The sequence below is a fragment of the Phascolarctos cinereus genome, unplaced genomic scaffold (genome assembly GCF_003287225.1).
Source record: "Phascolarctos cinereus isolate Bilbo 61053 unplaced genomic scaffold, phaCin_HiC Scaffold_2;HRSCAF=192, whole genome shotgun sequence".
Classification (NCBI taxonomy): Eukaryota; Metazoa; Chordata; class Mammalia; order Diprotodontia; family Phascolarctidae; genus Phascolarctos; species Phascolarctos cinereus.
The window spans coordinates 168350266-168356265 of NW_027555625.1; positions in this window are offsets into that span (position 1 = coordinate 168350266).

Below are 6000 nucleotides of genomic sequence, written 5' to 3' on the forward strand. Positions count from 1 at the left end.
ACTTTTGCCCAGTTCCTTTCAATGCAGGGACTGTTTGTTTAGTTATTCTTATGTGTGGAAATCTATATCTCTATAGAAGAAACCTGAAAGCATCGTGGAAATGTCCTCAGACATTTGCCCACCCTCAAGCTGATGTTCTCATTCATCATTTTAGAAATTATACCCCTAAAAGCCTGTCTCCGCAGGAACCACCACCCTTTGAAAATAAGGTGTGCTGTCAGAGAATAACTCTCAATGAACCAAACTATACTGAGTTTTTGTTTTTACTTTTTTACAAACCCATTGGAATTTTATTCTTGGATGGACAGATAACCACAGCACATCTCTCCCAAGTTTCCAACCCCACAAGCATTTTTCTTCATTTTAAACTTTTAAAGGAAAAATGAGGTATTTGCTCCATAATTGTACAATTTTTAATAGAAGTCAAAGAGAATGACAGAGCCCCCTGACCCCAAAACTCCAATCCCAAAAGAAGCAGGACCAATGAAAAAGGTACAGGGAGTCATTTTCCTGCCCAGGAACCAACCCCAACAAGAGTTTAAAGGAAGCCACCAAGAGAACAATTCTATTAGAAATAAAGCTTCTCAGTGAGGCAAGACAGTTTGGACGACTACACTTTAAAAAAAAAAACTTGAAATTCTAAAACGAATGAACCCTGAATCCTTCAAAGATTCCAGGCTCCAAATACCCTCAGATATTTCCTTTTAGGCTCTGGTAGTATGAATTTGTATTTGCCATTCTGTAAAAATGCAGCTTGCAAAACCATAGACTTTCTGACTATGGCTTAAAAATGCCAGCATGTCTCAATGAAACATTTAACTTGAAACTTTTCAGCAAAGACAATTCAAATTCTAGTTTCCTTGGATTTTTTTCCTTTCTCCCTTCCCCCATCCCTACTACCCTTGATAGACTTTTTCCTTCCAAAATTATTTTCTACTACTTGAAATTTTCTTCAACTCATTTCCCTTCCTTCAACTATTCTCTGTTCCCTCCTTTCCTTTAGCTGCATTTTTTTTTCTCTCACACTCTCTCTAGGCCATAACAGATTATTTTCCTCTTTTTATCTGGAGAAAAGAAGGTCATGTTGTTTTGAGAAGGATGGCTTCTTTTTCAAGTGGACCTGAGGGAAACTGAGGACATTCATCTGCCTAGCTTCAGGCAAGATAGTCTTCAACTCTCCAGGATTCAAACTATTTTTAAAGTCATTCAGAAGAAAAACATTTGCCACATGGGTCAACAATCCCTCTAGCCCTAAGCTCCATAGTGTCCCAGCAACCCTGTGCCATAAAGTCAGGGAAGAAGGAAAAGAGGAGAGAAAGAAAAGAGAATGGAAGAATAGGATAAGGGTGGTATAATTGAAAAAAAAAACTCCATTTGAAGGAGGCTGTCTATTCACTCACCAATTCTCCTCCTTCTGCTTTGTTTCTCCCTTAGTCCTGCACCACTTTTTTCTGGAATTCCTCAAAGGAAGAGTCTTCTATGTCTGGAAGCTTCTAGGCTAGAAACTTCCAGCTTCTTAGTTGATTGGTTCCTCTGCCTGTAACCTCGGACCTAACTTAGTAGGACCCCTCCCTTCCCCATAAAATAAGTGAGGAGCTTTGACCCCAGAGCTTCCTGAGCTGCCCTGAAGCATGGATTGCTATTCTTTCCATCAGGACAGAGGATCCCTGACAACTTCCCTAGTCATATCTTTTACCCCCTTCCCAGCCCTACTTTGGACATATGTAACTCACTACCCCAGAATGAGGCAGTTGGTGAGCTACCCTAGTTTGGAATCATGAGTTCTAGACTCAATGGGAAAGGATCATTGGGCTACCCTGGGATCCTTCCCTTGTTGTCTCTGTCTCCAAGACATCACCCTGGGGGGTGTCATTGGTCCTCTTCTGAGAACAAAGGACAAACAACAGCTCCCTTGGGTAGCTCCAAGTAAGTCACATGGCTGGCCTTTCCCTTTGGGTATTCATATAAGTGTGGCCAATATAAGGACCTGATGCTTTCAACATTGACTGCTCATCTAATTTTTCTGCTGTTGAGGAGGCATGTTCAACACCCCTACCTCGATTAATGTAATATAATGTCATCAGTGGTTAATGGTAGAATTCTAAATGATAAATAGGATGGCTCATGCCTTGTGTTCTGTTAGGTCAAGAAAGGAATACTAATTGGCTAACCAAAAAAGCTATATAGGGGCTTAAAATGCCAACAGAATTTCAGCAGAAGGCAGTCCAACAGCAAAGTGCTCAAGCAATGGTGGACTCCAGACTTATTAGTGCTTTCAATGTAGGTTGGTCTTTCACATGTGAGAAGGAAAGGGAGAGAAAGGCAGACCAGAAGCAATGTTATGTTTCCCTCTACCCCCATTAGCCATGTCATTGGAAAGAACAGACCAATAATAGACAAATATCCTACCAGAACTAGGGAGTGGCATGCCAAGAACAAACACAGACTAGTCAAATACAGGACAGCTACATGAAGAAGGAAGCAGCCTCAAAGAACACGACTCCTTGCAACAGTGAGGAATGATGGCAATAGACTCAAGAAGGGAGTTCTAATAACCAAGAGTTGTGAGTTTATACTTCAACCACAAGTATTTACAGTTAGAACCCATTCTCCCATGAACCTGCACGTATGTCAGGGAGAGTGTGCCCCAGACTTTTAGAGTTATGTTTTATACCAGCTGTTCATAACTAACTCAATAAATGCCTTTGCTAAAAGGTTCATTGATGGGGCTGCTAGGTGGTGCAGTGGATAGAGCACTGGCCCCGAAGTCAGGAGGACCTGAGTTCAAATCCAGCCTCAGACACATAATCCTAGATGTGTGACTCTGGGCAAGTCACTTAACCACAATTGCCTTAAAAAAAAAAAGGTCTGTTGATGTCAACTATCTGATTGAAATGGTAAGTAAATCAGTGTGGGGAGGAGGGGGTAGCTAATGAACTACAAATCTAAAAACCTGATCCCCTAAGGATTACCCCTAGAATGCTGAATAGGGGTAGTCAGCCACTCTTTGGAGATTTCAGCTCACAGGTATCAGTACTCAGTTGGGGAAGTAGCCCCTTTCAGTCCCAGTAATGGGCACTGACACTACCCATATTATTAGTTCTACTCTATAACATCTATTAGTAACCTAATATGGGTGAACAGTCCCAGAAATGAGCAATTGTCCATCTACCACAGATCAACTGTCAGCTTAATGGTAAATGGGTGTGAGGGAACAGGAGGAAGCATGGTATAATGGATATATTATTAGCTCTGGGTTCAAATCCTGCCTTTGGTGATCATTACTTTTGTGACTTTGGGCAGGGCTTAAATCTCCTGTGACCTCAGTTTCTTTATCTTTAAACACGAGGGGGTTGGACTAGAAGTCCTCTAAGGTCCCTTCCTACTCTAGATCGGTGATTTTGTGACCTCCAAGCAACAAGACTCAAAGAAGGATAATTATAGCAACCTCCCCCCTCCCCCCACTACTCATGCTCTATGGGAGAGGTGAATTTTAAGGCAGCTGCTAACAGCACTAAGGATGAGATAATGATTGGCAGGAGTGGAGAAATGCTTTAGAGAAAGTAAGACTGTTCCTGGCTCTCATCAGGAAAGTCCAATCAGAGGCAGTAGAAAAAGAAGATCTGTAGAACAAAAACCACCAGATATGAAGGGAACCAGAGACCTCTTCATCTAAACCCAAGTATATGTCTAAGGTTTCTTCTTTGGTTGGCTGGTTGGTTTGGTTTTTTGTTTTTGTTTTTGTTTTGGGGGTTTTGTTTGTTTGAGCCAAAGGGCAAAACTTTAGGTTCAAACATGGAATGAATTCTTTTTGACTAATGGAACCTCATCTGATAGCACATATCAAAGGTTAACTTTAGGGCAGATCCTTCACACAACTTACACACACACACACACACACACATCTTGGTGGGTGGATCCGCTGATTAGTGTGTGAATGAATGAAAGCTGGGGGATACAGGATGCTCCATGAGGTTATTCTTCATCTCCTTCTCTATGTCAGAGCAAGGCTAGGAAGATGGCTCTCTGATTAACAAAAACACATTTCTGTCTCTGGTGTTCCTAACCAGAGGTGGGGAACCTGTGGCCTGGAGGCCACGTGTGGCCCTCTAGGTCCTCAAGTATAGCCCTTTGATTAAATCCAAACATCACAGACCAAATCCCCTTAATAAAAAATTTTATTCTGTAAAACTTGGACTCAGTCAAAAGGTCAAACCCAAGGATCTAGAAGGCCACATTTGGCCTCGAGATTGCAGGTTCCCCACCCATGCAAGATATTGCTGGCTGAGTCTATACTTTCAGGGAATTCCACATTCACAATCTTCACAGTTGCCACAGAACCCCTCCAATGAGCCTCTTCCTTCATGGGCCATTTTGGTATGGTGTGCCAATCTTCAAATGTGAAAATCCCTTTCAACATAATTCTTGTGCCTCTGTTGTTGTTCTTCAATCTTTCAACTTTTGATTAGTGGGATAAACTATGGTGAAGCCAAAGCTCTGGTTTTACACTGGAGCAAATTCCCAGGGACAGGAGAGTGCTGTGATGAAATATACTAGTACTGACCTACCTCAAAGGAATGCTATGAGGAATATGATAATGTATAAAGGACTAAGGAATCATTATCCCATCTCTCCCTCCCTATGGCATAACAGGGAGTAGGAGGACACATCCCACAAGGAGGTGTACAGAATGCCTGGAAGTCACTCCCTACCTTACTGAAAGCTACAATGAAACATGGGTCAAAAGGTAAAAGGGATGACAGAGTGGAGGAGTGTGGGGAGGATAGTTTTTATAACTTGCTCAGGAAGAATCATTCTTTTTTATGCCTTTGCTCCCTGTCTTCTCTTATGGGAGGCACAGAACATGCCCATTTGGTTAGCCATTGTTTATATTATTGCTCAACCCATGTATGGGGATGAATTTTAAGGTCAAGACTTTGAGGTAGTATGACATGGTGGAAAGCTCACTGGATTTGGAGTCAGAAGACCTGGGTTCAAATTTCGCCTCTGTCACCATTTGGGTGGCTGTGGGCAAGTCATTTACCCTCTTTGGGGCTTACTTAGTTCATTTGTAAAAGTGAAGACTGTGGACTCTATAATTTCCCTTCCAGGTCTCAATCTATGATCTTTTGGACTATAAAGTTTTTAATCTGCTATTGTGCCTTTTTTTTTCTTTTAACATGGCATTCACTATTGAGTTCATCTTGCCCACATACTTTCAGATATATGGTGACTCAGTTCAACATGATTTCTGAAAACTTTTAAAATTTGTTTTAAAATATACTATAGGAAAAACATCTCACTTGACCTCTATTGCCTTTTCTCATTCTAATACTACCTTATTGGAGTTACTTTGTACATATTTTAATTCACTTGTCTGCATCCCTGGTATCTTTTTCCTCTGATAGAATATAAACCCCTTCAAAGTAGGGACTGTTTTGCTTTTGTATAATTAAGTGCCTAGTACAGTGCCTGCAACATAATAGGTGCTTAATAAATGTGTGTTGATTGACCAATGGATTGTAAGCATCATTATCATTGGTGACTCTTAGGACCTTCAAGGGAACTTCAGCAGGGAAAGAGGTAAGATAGTGTGGTGACAAATGCACTGAACCCAGACAAAAGGGGCTTGGGTTTGAATTTTGACTTCAATATTTGCCGGCTGTATGACTACGGGCAAGTCGCTTAACTTAGCCATTTAGCAGTTTCTCTTGTCCTTCATACTTCCCAGAACTGTTGGGAAATGTTTCATAAACTTTAAAGCACCATAGAAATGATAGTTATTGTTAAGAAGTTTCCTACTCCATCCCCATTCTTGAACAAGGGCCATACCTAAATCATTTTATGCAACTAAGAAATCCGACATCTCAACTTGAGGCTTCAACTAAAGTCCCCTTTGATTCTTGACACTGAGAAGAAACAAGCCATTCACAGGAATTTCCTGGTCTAGCCAAGGAGTCCCCCTCTAGGCACAAAAGAACTTGAAATGATTAAGAGAGC